The following is a 17,954-nucleotide window of genomic DNA, read 5'->3' on the forward strand; positions in this document are numbered from 1 at the left end:
GCAACAAGGGCATCTGGTGAGAGAGATGGAAACTTCCAATCTGCCTGCCCCACAGCTTCAGGGACAGAGAGTGAAGCAGGGGTAGGAGATGAGGTTCTGGGAAGGACTGTTAGGCCCTATGGCCCTCTCTCCCTCCTCTCCCGGCATCTTCCCAATACATCACCTTACAGGAGGCCTGCAGTGGCAGTCCAGGGGATCGCTGTATGGGCAGGGTTACAGAACTGGGAGTCCACAAAATGGGAAAGACCTGCAGGGAAAGAGACCCCAAGGGTCAGGTGTCAACATGCCCAAGGATGCAGCCACCACACACTGGGACCGGATAACCCTCCCTTAAACACCTGGCGGCAGGTGTAGCACAAATGAACTGAAGTTTTCTGCACATGGCAGAAGGGACCAGAGTCTCAAGGGAACTGGTTCCCCTGAGTATTTCCAATACAAATTGGGGAGTGTGTCCTGAAATATCTAGGGATAGAAATTCTGATAAAGCAGACCCAGATTCAATTCCAACTGCACTGGAAGATTTTTAAAAACAGGGCCTTCTCAGAGTTCCCACTGTGGTGCAGCAGAAAAGAATCCGACTAGGAACCTTGAGGTTGTGGGTTTGATCCCTGGCCTCACTCACTGGGTTAAGGATCCTGCGTTGCCATGAGCTGTGGCTTAGGCTGCAGACACTGCTTGTATCCCGAGTTGCTGTGGCTGTGGTGTAGGCCGTCAGCTGTCGCTCCAATTGGACCCCTAGCCTGGGAGCTTACATATGCTGTGGGTGCAGCCCTAAAAAGAAAAAAAAGAAAAAACAAAAACAAAAACAAACCAAAAAACCCAGGGAGTTCTCTTGTCATGCAGTGGGTTGAGGACCTGGCACTGTCACTACAGTGCATTGGGTCACTGCTGTGGCACAGGTTCGATTCCTGGCCCAGGACCTTTCCACATGATGCAGCAAAAAAAAAAAAAAAAAAAAAAAAGTCTACCTTTATGAGAGCTAAAATACATACCATAAAATTCACCTATTTAAAACGTACAGTTCAGGAGTCTAGATCAAGATGGCGGAGGAGTAAGATGTAGTGTTCACCTTCTCCCACAAACACATAAAAAACCCAGCTATATGGAGAATGATTCACACAGAACATCTACTGAATACTGGCAGAAGATTTTTTTTTTTTTTTTTGTCTTTTTGCCTTTTTGAGGACCGCTCCTGCAGCATATGGAGGCTCCCAGGCTAGGGGTCCAATCGGAGCTGTAGCCACTGGCCTACGCCAGAGCCACAGCAACGCGGGATCCGAGCTGCGTCTGCAACCCACACCACAGGTCACGGCAACGCCGGATCCTCAACCCACTGAGCAAGGCCAGGGATCGAACCTGCAACCTCATGGTTCCTAGTCAGATTTGTTAACCACTGAGCCACGATGGGAACTCCCAGAAGATCTTAAATCTCCACAAAGGGCAAGAAACCCTCCACATCACTGGGTAGAACAAAAGGAAAAAAAAGAGAGAGAAGAAGAGGAATTAGGAAGGGACTAGCACTCCTGAGAAGGAGCTATGAAAGAGGAAAGGAACCCACCCCCTGGGAAACCTCCTGATGGGGAGATCAGCAGAGATGGAGGAATCTCAACACCTCAGAGAAAAGCGCAGCAGCTGGACCAAGGAGGGGAAATCAGAGAGAGAGCTGCACAGACAGTGGTACCACCTCCCAGGACACCACAGCCTGAGATACTCGAGCGGGGGCTGGGTGCTGAGATTCAGGCTTTGGAGGTCAGTTCCAGGGAGAGGACTGGGGTTGACTTTGTGGAGACAGCCTGAGGGGCTAGGAAGCAGTGTGCCAACAGCTGGGGAGTGGAGCTCCAGAGCTGAGGAAACCTGGGAGGAGGTCTGGGCACACAGGAGAAGCAAGGTGCCATTGTTGGGGAGGACAAGAAGAGAAGGGGCAGACCACCATAGGAGTATCTTTCTCTGAGTACCCACAGACTCTTGGAAGGTGGGGCTACAGGCAGCAAGGTGCCTCTTGCACAGGCTATAGGTGGCGGCGCCTTCCATGCAGGCTGAGTGTGACAGGGTGCCTCTTACATGGTTTACAAGTGGCAGGGGCAAACTCAGTTATCTCAAACTTCAAAGGTAGGTGTGGCCCACCACCACTAGGGGTCCTTGAACAGGCACCACCCACTGCCTCAGTCACCTCAGAGGTTGGCCCAGAGGAGGGCACTGCAACTGAGTACCAACCTTTGTTGCCCTCACTTCCCTGGGAACACACATGGCCTGCTGCTGCAAGTGCCAAACACTCCAGGCGCTGTCTCTACCTGTCTGAGGGTCACTGCCACTTCCTAGGACCCTGCAAGTAGGAGCAGCCTGTATCACCTTCCCATGGGTCCTTGCCACTGTCAAGGACCCAGAAACCAGGCACTAGCTACTAGCCCATATGCCACAGGTACGGCCCTAAAATAAATAAATAAATAAACAAAAATAAAATAAATAAATAAAATAAAATAAAAAAAGAAGAGGGCACAAGCATAAAATAAAAGGTAATCATCCAACAAAAAAGAGAGAAAGGAACAAAGGAGAAACATAGAATCAACTGAAAATAGGTTTAAAATAGCAATAAATACATATTTATCAGTAGTTACCTCAAATGTCAGTGGACTGAATGCTCCAATCAAAAGACACAGAGTGGCAGAATGGATTTAAAAACAAGAGTCTACAATATGCTGCCTATAAGAGACTCACCTTAAAGGCAAAGGACACATAAATTGAAAATGAGGTGATGGAAAAAGATATTTTATGCAAATGGAAAAGAAAGGAAAGCAGGAGTTGTAATACTCATATCAGACAAAATAGACTTTAAAACAAATGCCATAAAGAAAAACAAAGAAGGACACTATTTAATGATAAAATAATCAATTTAAGAAGATATTGCTTGTCAATATATATAACCCTAATATAGAGCACCCAAATATATACAACAAATGCTAACAGACATAAAAGGAGAAATTGAAAGGAATACAATAATAGTAGAAGACATTTATGAGAAACCCACAACCAGTATACTACTCAATGGAGAAAAGCTGAAAGTCTTCCCACTAAAATCTGGAACAAGACAAGGATGCCCACACTCACCACTTTTATTCAACATAGTACTGGAAGTCCCAGCCACAGAAATCAGACAAACAAAAGAAATAAAAGGTATCCAGAATTGGAAGAGAAGAGGTAAAAATGTCATTGAATGCAGATGACATGACACTATACAGAGAAAACCCTAAGGACTCCACACTAAAACTACTCACACGGATCAATGAATTCAGCCAGGTAGCAGGATACAAGATAAACATTCAGAAATTGGTTGCATTCCTCTATACTAATGAAATATTAGAAAAGTATATAAAAGTACAATGCCTTTAAAAATCACAACCCCAAAAATTAAATACCTAGGAATAAACCTGATCAAGGAGGTGAAAGACTTATATGCTGAGAACTATAATACATTAATCAAGGAAATTAAAGAAGATTCAAAGAAATGGAAAGATATTCCATGCTCCTGGACTGGAAGAATTAATATTGTTAAAATGGCCATACTACCCAAAGCAATCTACAGATTCAAGGCAATCCCTATCCAATTACCCATGATATTTTTCACAGAACTAGAACAAACAATCCAAAAATTTATACGGAACCATAAAAGACCCAGAATTGCCAAAGCAATCCTGAGAAACAAAAAACCAAGCAGGAGGCATAACTCTTCCAGATTTCAGACAGTATTACGAAGCTACAGTAATCAAGACAGTGTGGTACTGGTACAAAATAGACATACAGACCATTGTCAGAGAAATGCACATCAAAACTACAACTACTGGAGTTCCCGTCGTGGCGCAGTGGTTAACGAATCCGACTAGGAACCACGAGGTTGCGGGTTCGGTCCCTGCCCTTGCTCAGTGGGTTAACGATCCGGTGTTGCTGTGAGCTGTGGTGTAGGTTGCAGACGCGGCTCAGATCCTGCGTTGCTGTGGCTCTGGCGTAGGCCGGTGGCTACAGCTCCGATTCAACCCCTAGCCTGGGAACCTTCATATGCCGCTTGAGCGGCCCAAGAAATAGCAACAACAACAACAAAAAGACAAAAAAAAAACTACAACTACTCACACCAGTCAGAATGGCCATCATTAGTAAGCCTACAAATAAAATGCTGGAGAGGGCGTGGAGAAAGGGAACCCTCCTACACTGTTGGTGGGAATGGAAATTGGTACAACCACTATGGAAAACAGTATGGAGGTACCTCAGAAAACTAAATATAGAACTACCCTATGATCCAGCAATCCCACTCCTGGGCATATATCTGGACAAAACTTTCATTCAAAAAGATACATGTGTTGGGGGTGGGAGGTTGTGCTTGGGTTGTGGGATGGAAATCCTGTGAAATTGGATTGTGATGATCATTATACAACTACAGATGTGATTAAAAAAAAAAAAGATACATGCAGCCCTGGAGTTCCCACCATGACTCAGTGGTTAACGAAACCAACCAGGATCCATGAGGATGTGGGTTTGATCCCTGGCGTTGCTCAGTGGGTTAGGATCTGGCATTGCTGTGGCTGTGGTGTAGGCCAGCGGCTACAGTTCCAATTGGACCCCTACTATAGGAACTTCCATATGCCACAGGTGCGGCCCTAAAAAGACAAAAAAAAAAAAAAAGATACATGCACCCTTGTGTTCATTGTAGCACTATTTACAATAGCCAAGACATGGAACAACCTAAAGGTCTAACAACAGACGAATGGATTAAGAAGATATGGTACATTTACACAATGGAACACCAATCAGCCATACAAAAGAAAAAATAATGCCATTTGCAGCAACATGGATGGAACTAGAGATTCTCATACTAAGTGCAGTAAGTCAGGAAGAGAAAGACAAATACCATATGATATCACTTACATCTGGAATCTAACATATGGCACAAATGAACCTTCCTAAAGAGAAAACTTGGAGAACAGACTTGTGATTGCTGGGGGGTGAGGGGGAGTGGGACAGACTGGGAGTTTGGGATTAGCAGATGTAAACTACTGCATTAAGAGTGGATAAGCAGGAGTTCCCTTTGTGGCACAACAGAAACGAAAGGAATCCGACAAAAGAAAAAAAAAAAAAGAGTGGATAAGCAATGAGATCCTGCTGCGTAGCACAAGGAACTATATCTAGTCACCTGTGATGGAATGTAACAGAGGATAATGTAAGAAAAAGAATGTATACATGCATATATATACATGTAAATATACACACATATGTATGACTGGGTCACTTTGCTGTACAGCAGAAATTGACAGAATATAAATAAACTATAACAGAAAAAATAAAAACCTAAAAAAAAGATCTTTCTATTGAGATTTGTGATATTAACAAAGATGATTTTTTAAATGTTATATAATGAAAATTTTCAATATTTGGAAGATCTACATAACTCAGCAAGTTAGTATTTTTCAAATGATGGATGCATGATATTACAAAATCATGCATGGGTAAAAGATTCATTTAAATGCAGGATGTACCAATGGATTTTAATATAACAGAGTACAAAAATTCATTGATATGGTTTCAGATTTCACATATAGCTAAACTTTGAGAAACTACCATTTGCTCAGTTTTCACATCATATCAAAGAATATTCACTGAAAAGGAACTATATCTGAGAGGCTCATTCACGTGAGTGAGAGTTCTGAGCCTTGCATTAGGTTCCCGCACTTGGGGCTCTGGCATTGGGAAGGGGAACCCCTGAAGGATTTGGCATTGAGGGCCAGTGTGGCTTATGCACAGGAGCTCCATGGCACTAGGGGAAACCGGGACTCCACTCCTTTTTCTTTTTCTTTTTTTTCCCCTTTTTTGGGCTGCATCCACAGCACATAGAAGGTCCCAGGCTAGGGGCCAAATTGGAACTGTAGCTGCTGGCTTACACCATGGCCATAGCAACATGGAATCTGAGTAATGTCTGCGACCTACACTACAGCTCATAGCAATGCCAGATCCTTAACCCACTGAGCGAACCCATGTCCTCATGGGTACCAGTCAGGTTCCTCACTGCCATGATGGGAACTCCGAGATTCCACTTTTGAAAGGTGCACACAGGCTTTCATGTGCACTTGGTCCCAGGGCAAAGCAGAGACTACAGGAATCTGGGTCAGACCTACCTGTGGTTCTTGAAGGATCTCCTGGGAAAACTGGGGTGACTGTGTTTCTTTGTGGGGGAAGGACACTGGAGGCAAAGTCTCGGGAATAAACATCAGTGTGAACTCCTCTAGAGTTTGTAAAAATCTGGCCCCAGCCATCAGGGCTAAGAAGCCCCAGGCCAAACAGCAAACAGGTGGGAACACAGCCCCACCCATGAGCAAAGAGGCTGCCTAAAGACCCTGGAGTACCCCCCCACTGCAGCTGCCTGTAATCTCACTCAGAGACAAAGGCCCACCCACCAGAGGGATACAAATCAGCACCACCTACCAGTGGGCAGGCACCAGTACCTCCCATCAGGAAGCCTGCAGCAAGCCACGTAACAACTTCAGCCAGACCTCAGAAGCAAGAGAGAATACAACTGTATTATCGGGAAAAAGGAAACCTCACCAAAAATCTACACAAAATGAAAAGGCAGAGGGTTATGACTTGGATAAGGGAACAAGAAAAAAACCCCAAAGAAACAGCTAAGTGATCTGGAGATTACCGACCTCTATGAAAAATACTTTTCATTGATGATATAGCAAAGATGATTTAAGATCCTGGAAATAAACTGGAGGCAAAGATTGATAAATTACAAGAAACACTGACCAAAGAAATAGAAGATTTAAAGCTTAAGCAAGGAGAGGTACAAAATACATTAACTGAAATAAAAAATTCACTTCTAGGAACCAAGAGCAGAATACAGGAAGCAAAAGAACGAATAAGCGAGGTTGAAAAAAGACTGGTGGAAATCACTGACTTGCAACAGAAAAGAGAAAAAAAAATTGAAAAGAAATGAAGCCAGTCTAAGAGATTTCTTGGACAACGGTAAAGACACCAATATCCATATTACAGGGGTACCAGAATGAGAAGAGAGAAAGGGACAGAGAAAATATTTCAAGAGATAATAGCCAAAAACTTCCCTAACATGGGAAAGGGATCACTCATTCAAATCCAGGAAGCATGAGTACCAAATAAAATAAACCCAAGGAGGAACACTTTGAGACACATTTTAATTAAACTGATCAAAATTAAAGACAAAGAGAAATATCAAAAGCAGCTAGGGAACAGAAACAAATTATATACAAGGGAACCCCAAAAAGGTTATTGGCTGATTTTTCAGCAGAAACTCTGCAGGCCAGAAGGGAGTGGCACAATACATTTAAAGTGATGAAAGGAAAAAACCTTCAGCCAAGACTACTCTACTCAGCAAGGCTCTCATTCAGATTTGAAGGAAAAATTCAAAAGCTTTACAGACAAGCAAAAGCTAAGAGAATTAAGAACCATTAATCCAGTTTTACAACAAATACTAAAGGAATTTCTCTAGGTAGAAAGGAAAAGGCCACAATGAGAAACAAAAAATTTACAAGTGACACAGCTCACCAGTAAAGGCATACATATAGTAAAGGTAGGAAATCATCCACACACAAATATGCTACCACAACCAGAAATCATGAGGGGGGTACAAATGCAGGATACTGGAGATGTACTTGAAATTAAGAGACCAACAACTTAAAACAACCCTGTCTATATATAGCCTCCTATATCAAAACTTAATGGTAACTGCAAACTAAAAATCTACAATAGAAACACACACAAATAAGAAAAAGCAATCCAAACACAACACTGAGGATAGTCAACTGAACAACAAAAGAGAACACGAGAAGAAGGGAAGAAAAAGACCAACAAAAACAAATCCAAAACAATGAATAAAAATGGCAATAAGAACATACATATCAATAATTACCTTAAATGTAAATGGACTAAATGCCCCAGCCAAAAGACAGAGACCGGCTGAATGGATACAAAAATAAGACCCATTATATATGCTGTCTTCAAGAGACCCACTCCAGTTCTAGGGACACATGCAAATTGAAAGTGAGAGGACAGAAGAAAATATTCCATGCAAACGGTAATCAAAAGAAAGCTGGAGTATCGATACTCATATCAGACAAAATGAACCTTAAAATAAGGAATATTATAAGAAACAAAGAAGGACATTATACAATGATAAAAGGATCCATCCAATAAGATATAAAAATTGTAAATATATATGCACCCAACACTGGATCACCTCAATGTATAAGGCAACTGTTAACAACCTTAAAAGGAGAAACTGACAATAACACAATAATAGCAGGGGACACCCTACTTACAGCAATGGAAAGATCACTCAGACAGAAAAGCAACAAGAAAAACTTGAAGAGTTCCCGTCGTGGCGCAGTGGTTAATGAATCCGACTAGGAACCATGAGGTTTCGGGTTCAATCCCTGGCCTTGCTTAGTGGGTTGAGGATCTGGCATTGCTGTGAGCTGTGGTGTAGGTCACAAACATGGCTTAGATCCCACAATGCTGTGGCTCTGGCATAGGCTGGAAGTTACAGATCCAATTAGACCCCTAGCCTGGGAACTTCCATGTGCCATGGGTGTGGCCCTAGAAAAGACCAAAAAAAAAAAAAAAAAAAAAAAAAAACCAACAAACAAAAGTCTAGGACCAGATGGCTTCACAGGCTAATTCAATAAAAAATTTACAGAAGAGGAGATCCCGTTGTGGTGCAATGGAAACAAATCTGACCAGGAAACATGAGGCTGCGGTTCAATCCCTGCCTCTCTCAGTGGGTTAAGGATCTGATGTTGCTGTGAGCTGTAGTGTAGGTCACAGACTTGGCTTGGATCTGGCGTTGCTGTGGCTGTGGTGTAGGCCAGCAGCTGCAGCTCTGATTTGACCCCTAGCCTGAGAACCTCCATATGCTGCAGGTGTGGCCCTAAAAATAAAATAAAAAAAATTAGAGAAGAAGTAACACCTATTCTTCTGAAACTATTCCAAGAAACTTCAGAGGAAGGAACACTCCAAAACTCATTCTATGAGACCACCATTGCCCTGATACCAAAACCAGACAAAGATACCACAAAAAAAAAAAAAAAAAAGAAAGAAAATTACAGGTCAATATCACTGATGAACATAGATTTTAAAAAAATCCTCAAAAAAATACTAGCAAACTGAATCTAGCAACACATTAAAAGGATTATACACCATGACCAAGTGGGATTTATCCCAGGGGTGCAAGGATTTTTCAATATCAAATCAATCAGTAGATACACCACATTAACAAATTGAAGAATAAAAACCGTATGATCCTCTCAATAGATGCAGACGAAACTTTTGACAAAATTCAACAGCCATTTCTAATAAAAACCCTCCAGAAAGTGGGCAGAGAGGGATTCTATCTAAACACACCCATTGGTAACAAACCCACAGCTAACATCATTCTCAATGGTGAAAAGCTGAAAGAATTCCCATTAAGATCAGGAACAAGACAGGGAAGTCCGTTCTTGCCACTACTATCCAACTTAGTTTTGGAAGTCCTAGCCATGGCAATCAGAGAACAGAAAGAAATAACAGGAATCTAAATTGGAAAAAATAATTAAAACTATCATTGTTTGCAGATGGCATGATACTATACCTAGAAAATCCTAAAGATGCCACCAGAAAACTGTTAGAGCTCATCAATGAATTTGGTCAGGTTGCAGGATACAAAATTAATACACAGATATAAACTGCACTTCTATATACTAACAATGAAAGATCAGAAAGAAAAATTAGGAAAATGATCCCATTTACCATCACATCAAAAAGAATAAAATACCTAGGAATAAAACTACCTAAAGAGACAAAGGACCTGTACTCAGAAAACTGTAAGACGCTGATGAAAGAAATCAAAGATGACACAAACAGGAGTTCCCAGCATGGTGCAGCGGAAGTGAACCCAACTAGGAACCATGAGGTTGTGAGTTTGATCCCTGGCCTTGCTCAGCGGGTTAAGGATCGGTGTTGCCGTGATTTGTGGTGTAGGTCGCAGATGCAGCTTGGCTCTGGCGTAGGCCAGCAGCAACAGCTCCGATTAGACCCCTAGCCTGGGAACCTCCATATGCCAAGGGTGCGGCCCTACAAAGACAAAAGATAAAAAACAAAACCAAACAGAACACAAAGATGACACAAACAGATGGAAAGATATACCATGTTCTTGGACTGGAAGAATCAATACCTTCAAAACGACTATACTACCAAAGGCAATCTACAGATTCAATGGAATCCCTATCAAATTACCAATGGCCTTTTTCATAGAACTCGAACAAAATATTTTAAAGTCTGTTTGGAAGCACAAAAGACCCACAATAGCCAAAGCCATCCTGAGAAAGAAAAATGGAGCTGGAGGAATCAGGCACCCAGACTTCAGACTCTACTACAAAGCCAGTGATAAGTTCCCAGGAGTCGGGGACAGACCCCCCCCCCGCCCCAAGCCCCCTGAATGTGGCTGTTCACCTTGGAGACCTGCTACAGACATGGGTACGGCCCAGCACAAGATCTACACCCTTTCCAGAATGTGGATGCTCAAGCTGGGCAGCAAGCAGTTCCTGTTGTGGTGCAACGGAAACGAATCCAACTAGTATCCATGAGGATGTGGGTTCCATCCCTGACCTCACTCAGTGGGTTGGGGATCTGGCATTGCCATGAGCTATGGTGTAGGTCACAGATGTGGCTTGGATCCCAAGTTGCTGTGGCACAGGCTGGCAACTGCAGCTTCCATTTGACCCCTAGCCTGGGAACTTTCATATACCGCAGGCACAGCCCTGAAAAGCAAAAACAAACAAACATAAAACAAAAACAAGAACAAAAAAAAGCCAATCAACTTGGGCAGCAAGAAACAATGGCCTGTAGATTCACTTGCAAAGATTTTCTCCCATTCTGTGGGTTGTCTTTTCATTTTGTTTATGGTTTCCTTTGCTGTGCAAAAACTTTTAAGTTTGATTATGTTCCATTTGTTTATTTTTGTTTTTACTGCCATGACTCTAAGAGATAGATCTGAGAAGATGTTGCTGTTTATGTCAGAGAGTGTTTGGCCTATGTTTTCCTCTAAGAGTTTTATAGTGCCTGGTGTTATATCTAGGTCTTTAATCCATGTTGAGTTTATTTTTGTGTATGGTGTTAGGGAGTGATCTAATCTCATTCTTTTCCATGTGGCTGTCCAGTTTTCCCAGCACCACTTATTGAACAAGCTCTCCTTTCTCCATTGTATATTCTTGCCTCCTTTGTCATAGATGAGTTGGCTGTAAGTGCGTGGGTTTAATTCTGGGCTTTCTGTCCTGTTCCACTGATCTATATTTCCGTGTTTGTGCCAGTACCATGCAGTTTTGATGACTATTGCTTTGTAGTATAGTCTGAAGTCCGGGAGCCTGATTCCTGCAGCTCCATTTTTCTTTTTCAGGATGTCTCTGGCTATTCTGGGTCTTTTGTGCTTCCAAACAAACTTTAAAATATTTTGTTCGAGTTCTGTGAAAACTGTCCTTGGTAATTTGATAGGGATTGCACTGAATCTGTAGATTGCCTTAGGTAGTATAGTCATTTTGATAATATTAACTCTTCCAATTCACAAGCATGGTATATCTTTCCATCTGTGTCATCTTTGATATCTTTCCAGAAAATCTTTGCAAGTGAATCAACTGACAATGGATTAATCTCCTAAATTTATAAACAACTTCTGCAGCTCCATACCAAAAAAACAAACAACCCATAAAAAAATGGGCAGAAGATCTAAACAGACAGTTCTCCAAAGAAGACATACAGGTGGCCGAGAAACACATGAAAAGATGTTCAACATCACTCATTATGAGAGAAATGCACATCAAAACCATGATGAGGTACCACCTTACACCAGCCAGAATGGCCATCATCCAAAAGTGTACAAACAATAAGTGCTGGAGACAGTGTGGAGAAAAAGGAACCCTAGCACACTGTTGGTGGAATTGTAAATTGGTGCAACCACTGTGGAAAACAGTACAGAGATTCCTCAGAAAACTAAAAACAGAACTACCATTTGATCCAGCAATCCCACTCTTGCGCATCTATCCGGAGAAAAACATGACTCGCAAAGACACATGTACTCCGATGTTCATTGCAGCACTCCTTGCAATAGCCAAGACATGGAAACAACCTAACTGTCCATCGACAGAGGAGTGGATCAAGAAGATGTGGTACATTTACACAATGGAATATTACTCAGCCATTAAAAAGAACGAAATACCAGCATTTTTAGCAACATGGATGGACCTAGAAATTATCATGCTACGTGAAGTCAGCCATACAATGAGACACCAACATCCAATGCTTTCACTGACATGTGGAATCCGAAAAAAGGACAGACTGAACTTCTTTGCAGAACAGATGCTGACTCACAGACATTGAAAAACTTATGGTCTCTGGAGGAGACCGTTTGGGGGTGGGGGGATGTGCTTGGGTTGTGGGATGGAAATCCTGTGAAATTGGACTGTGATGATCATTATACAACTACAGATGTGATAAATTCATTTGAGTAATAATTAAAAAATGAAACAATGGCCTGGTGAAAACAACTGCCTGCATGGATTAACCACCAAAGATTAACTGTCCTCTGTCATGGGATCCAGCCACCTACGCACCCCTCCTCCTTCTCCATTGTTCCCATCAGCCACAGATTCCCATCACAGATCCTTTATAAGCTTAGCACCTTCTCACGGTCAGGGGTGGCTCCATCTTTAGCTCAGCCCACCCCTTTCTGATGCCTTAATAAACCTTTCTTCCTTTACCAACTTGGCCTTGTGCATTTCTCCCTCAACAAACAGTCATCAAAACAGTATGATCCTGGCACAAAAACAAGAACTATAGATCAGTGGGACAGGATAGAAAGCCCATAATTAAACCCACACACCTATAGTCAACTAATCTATGACAAAGGAGGCAAGAATATACAATGGAGAAAAGACAGTCCCTTCAATAAGTGGTCCTGGGAAAACTGGACAGCTATATATTAAAAAAATGAAACTAGAAAACTCCCTAAACCACACACAAACATAAACTCGAAACAGATTAAAGACTTGAATATAAGACTGCATACTATAAAACTCTCAGAGGAAAACATAAGCTGAACACTCTCTGACATAAACCTCAGAAATGTCTTCTCAGATCCACCTCCTAGAACAATGACAATAACAACAAAAATAAACAAATAGGATCTAGTTAAACTTAAAAGTTTTTGCACAGCAAAGGAAACCCTAAACGAAACGGAAAGACAAAACGAAACGCACAGAATGGGAGAAAATTATTTGCAAATGAAGTGACTGACAAGGGATTAATCTCCAAAGTATATAAACATCTCCTGCAACTCCATACCAAAAAATAAATGAATAAATAAACAAATAACTCGATCAAAAAATGGGCAGAAGATCTAAACAGACAATTCTCGGAGTTCCTGTTGTGCGGCAGTGGAAACAAATCCGACTAGGAACCATGAGGTTACAGGTTCAATCCCTGGCCTTGCTCAGTGGGTTAAAGATCCAGCGTTGCTGCAAGCTGCAGTGTAGGTCACAGACTTGGCTGGGATCCTGAGTTGCTGTGGCTGTGGCTGGCAGCTGTAGCTCTGATTCGACTCCTAGCCTAGGAACCTCCACATGCTGCTAGTGTGGCCCTAAAAAGCAAAAATAAATAAATTAAAAAAAATAAACAGACTCTTCTCCAAATAAGACATACAGATGGCCAAAAAAGAAAAGATTTTCAACATCACTGATTATTAGAGAAATGCAAATCAAAGCTACCAGGAGGTACCACCTTACACCAGCCAGAATAGCCATCATCAAAAAGTCTACAAACAATAAATGCTGGAGAGGATGTGGAGAAAAGGCAGTCCTCTTACATTGCTGGTGGGAATGTAAGTGCAACCACTATGGAAAAAAGTATGGAGACTCATCAAAAAACTAAAAATAGAATTACCATTAAGCCAGTAATCCCACTTCTTCAGCATCTATCTGAAGAAAAACATGGTTTGAAAAGATACATGTACCCCTATGTTCACTGCAGCACTATATACAATAGCCAAGACATGGAAGCAACTTAAATGTCCATCAACAGAGAGGAGTGGATAAAGAAGATGGGGTACATATACACAATGGAATATTATACAGCCATAAAGAGGAATGAAATAATAACACTTGCAGCAACATGGATTGTTGAGACCACTGAAACTGCTGAAGGATGCAGTAAACAAATTTGGCACATGTGCAAAACCACAACCACTAAGAGATAGCTTTATCATTAACTGCACCTGATTTTGCTCATTAACCTACATAACCTTCCCTATTAAAAGGCATGTGGGCTAAAACCTAGGTGGCCTTTGTTCTGTGGAACAGAGTGCTTCCTGGTCCCCCACCTTTCTAGATGTAAAAGAGTCTTGTGCACTTTGTTATGCCGTACTGTCCCTCTTCCAAGATCTCCCACTGCCCTGCAGCACTGTACGTGGCAATGGATGGACCTAGAAATAATCATGCTAACTGAAGTTAGAGTGAGACACAATCATCATATGCTATCACATATGCAAAATCTAAAAAAAAATGATACAATGAACTTCTTTGCAGAACAGAAACTGACTCAGACTTTGAGAAACTTATGGTTACCAAAGGGGATGGGGGGATGGGCTGGGGGTTTGGGTTGGAAATGCTGAAAAATTAGGTTGTAGTGACGGTTGTACAACTATAAATACTATAAAATTCCATGAGTTAAAAAAATAAAATGTACAGTTCAGTGCTTTTTAATATATTCAGAGTTGTGCAGCACTCACGACAATCTAAGTTTACAACATTTTCATCACCCCCCTCCAAAGAAAACTCCTCACCCTCTGCCTAGCCCTAGGTAATTACCAACCTGTTTCTTTTTTTTTTTTCTTGGTCTTTTTTGGTCTCACCAAGGCATATGGAAGTTCCCAGGCCAGGCATGAGATCAGATCCAAGCCACAGTTTCGACCTACACGACAGCTGTGGCAATGCCTGATCCTCCAATCCACCGTGTTGGGCCAGGGATATGTCCCAGCACTACAGAGATGCCACCGATCCCACTGTGCCCCAGTGGAAGCTCCGACAACCTGTTTTCTATCCTCACAGATCTGACGAACTTAACATACTGCAAAAGTTACTAATTTTAATCAATAAACATTTTTTTTGTACATTATGCCTGGGGAAGGTGTGAAAAGGAAGAGTGACTTAGGCTTTGCCTTCACATTGCTTATGGTTGGCAGTGATGAGGCCAGTTAGTTTCAGCTCTTATTCACTGGCTGTTATCATAGATAGATGATACATTCTCTCTGAGCCCCAGTGTCTTCGTCTTTAAAATGGGTAACAATTATAACAATTTCATAAGGCTGCTGTTAGGATTAGAATGAGAAGATAAAATGATAAAATGAGAAGAACCTAGTACACAGCCTGGCCACAGTAAGGGGTCATAAATGTTTGCGATCATTTTTACAAGGCAAAGAGCATAGGAAAGTGCTGTGGGGCCTTGAAGATCTGGGAGGGCTTTGGGAAGAGTGTGTGTGTGTGTGTGTGAGCGGTTCAGGCAACACAGGCGGAGTTGTGTGGGTGCATTCCAGGTAAAAAGAGCAGCCTGAATAAAGGATGCCTGAAACACATATGGTGAAAAGCAAATTACTGTGGGTGATGTGCTAGGGAGAGAGCAGTCAGGGACACCAAAGGCTTGTGCAGGGTGACCTGCTGAGTTTTGGTGGTGGCAGAGAACTGGCCTGGGAGAATTGTGATCTGGGAATGTGGGCAGTGATGGGCATTGGGAAAGGTTGAGTGTAGCTGGTGCCAGGCAGAGGATGTGTGAAACCCCGTGTGGAGGAAGGATGGATAGGAGAAAAGGCTAGAGACCTGTTGGAAGCTCCTCTAGCAGCCCAGGCAGCCATTCTCAGACCTCAGTATTAGAATCACTGGGGAGCTTGTCAGACTCCTGGGCCTACCCCAAAAGTTCTGACTCAGCAGATCTATGCAAGCCCAGAAATCTGTAATGTTAACCAGCTCTCTGGAGGGAAGTGGTCCAGAGACCACATCCTTCAAAAATTACTAGATTAGAAAGGTTTAGAAATAAAATCCACACCATCAGTTTCTGGGGAGGGGGTGCAGAGGGGATCCTGGGCCTAGAACTGGGTAACTAACAACATGGGGACTGCCAGACAGATAGGGTTGGTCAGAGATGAGCTGACTGAGAGGAAGAAAGTATGTGAGCACAGAGGAGGGGAGGAAGGCACCTGAGATGCAGGAGAGCATGCAAGTCACCACTTGATTGGACAGGATGGCAGAAATGGCCTCCAGTGCTGCCTGAGCTACATCCAGGCCTTGAAGGAGGAAGGATTTTGACCTGGGGAAATGGGCATGGGAATTCCAGATAGAGGGGACAGTTTGAGATAAGACTTGCAGTCAGATGATTTTTCCAGGCCTGTATGAGAGCTGGACATAAAGACTATAACAGCTCTGGATGGCCTTGAATGCCACCTTAAGGAGTATGGAGTTTATTGAGAAGGTTTAGAAAGATTTAGGGTATCTGTCACCCTCACTGTCTGGGGCAGTACTAAAGAAAGAAAGCAAGGTTTGGGAGGGAAAGAGAGCAATGACTGTGGTCTCTTATCACTAGGCCCACTGAGGCAGAGAGCTCCCATTTCATCTCTGATTGATTCACGTTGGTAAGAAATGCAAGGCTGAGGGAAGGCTGGGGAAGGGGCAGTGGAGGGAGGCCCATCCCTGTTTCATGATCTCAGTGGAAAAGGCTGCTGTGAGTAGATTTTGTTGCCAGGAGAGCCACAGAGATGGGTCCTATGAGTCACTGCTCACTCCTGCAAGCTCAGCCCACAGAGTCTGCTGTGGTCAGTGGCCCAGGCTGGTTCCAGGCCCAGCCCCCAGTGTTACCCCACCAAGGCCTCAGTTTGTCCCAATTTCTATCTGTGCCTTTGCCATCTTGGGGCTGTGCATCCTGAAGCTCTCTTCTTCTTCAGTGTCCCTTTCAGAGCCTCTGAATCTGTCTCCACTTATGACTCTGTTTACATCTGACTCATGAATGGGGAGCCTCAGGAAGGCAGGGCTAGTGTGACCAGTCTCAAGCACCCCTCAAGGTTTATTCCAGACCCTGTGCTGGGTGCTGGAAGGACAGAAGTGGACAACCAAGTCCAACATAGTCTCTGTTTTCACAAAGCTGACAATGCACATTCTATGCGGAGTGAATAAACCAAGGCCTGGCCCTGTCCGTGAGTCTGTCTGCCTGCCTGCCTGTGCCTAGGGGTGCTGGGGTCAGCTATGGCCTGTGGCTTGAGGCTTTTTATTTGCCTTTGGCACTGGAGAGGTACATGTGCCTGCCAGCAAGTCCAACCAGTTCTTAGGGCTCACAGGGGGCCTGGCTGGTGGGTGGGGATGGGCAGCAGAAGAAGACGGAGGGAGCTGGAGGCAGTGACTCAGTGGGGCGGCTCTAGGACAACTGGGGAGGGAGCCAAGGTTGGTCCTGATGCTCACTGAAGCTAAAAGAGAGTGGGATGAGAAGGCCTGCTGGTGCTTGGGAATGGAGCAGGACAACCCCAAGGCTCCTCACAGCCACATCGGCTCATGAAGAAAGCTCCAGAGTAGCTGCTCTGAGAATGAGGACTTGGTGCTGATGTGGCAGCTGGGATGGTGAGGGAGGGGGGGACAACGGCTGTTCCCTCTGTGCCTGATTCTGATGCCCAGGTTCCCTCTTCTGGCAGCTTCCCTGGGCTCACAAAGGAGGTGCTACCTTAGAACCAGGGAAGCCACTACACTCCCTGCCCTCTCCCTGCAAGGAACCAAGGGTCTGGGTATGTTATGGGGTACAGTCTCTTCTTATGGCCACACAGCCTACCTTCTTACAACCTTCCCACAAATTTGGGGGAGTGTTAGGCTAGGTCCACATGCCCC

General features: G+C 43.3%; 2 protein-coding genes across 2 annotated transcripts in view; both read right to left on the reverse strand.

Annotated features, from left to right (window-relative positions):
- The window catches only part of TK2 (thymidine kinase 2), a 1,024,677-nt gene that overhangs the window by 677,529 nt on the left and 329,194 nt on the right, over window positions 1–17,954 (reverse strand). The gene's annotated exons all lie outside the window — the stretch shown is intronic.
- The window catches only part of LOC106510494 (uncharacterized), a 34,606-nt gene that overhangs the window by 15,006 nt on the left and 1,646 nt on the right, over window positions 1–17,954 (reverse strand). Inside the window, exon 3 of the mRNA XM_084959099.1 lies at window positions 164–247. The gene's annotated coding sequence lies outside the window, so the exon portion shown is untranslated. The remainder of the gene's footprint in view (window positions 1–163; window positions 248–17,954) is intronic.

The sequence above is a fragment of the Sus scrofa genome, chromosome 6 (assembly GCF_054392235.1).
Source record: "Sus scrofa isolate SSC_HxYL_T2T_F1_AM1 chromosome 6, Sscrofa_HxYL_maternal_Yorkshire_Landrace_v2.0, whole genome shotgun sequence".
Taxonomy (NCBI): Eukaryota; Metazoa; Chordata; class Mammalia; order Artiodactyla; family Suidae; genus Sus; species Sus scrofa.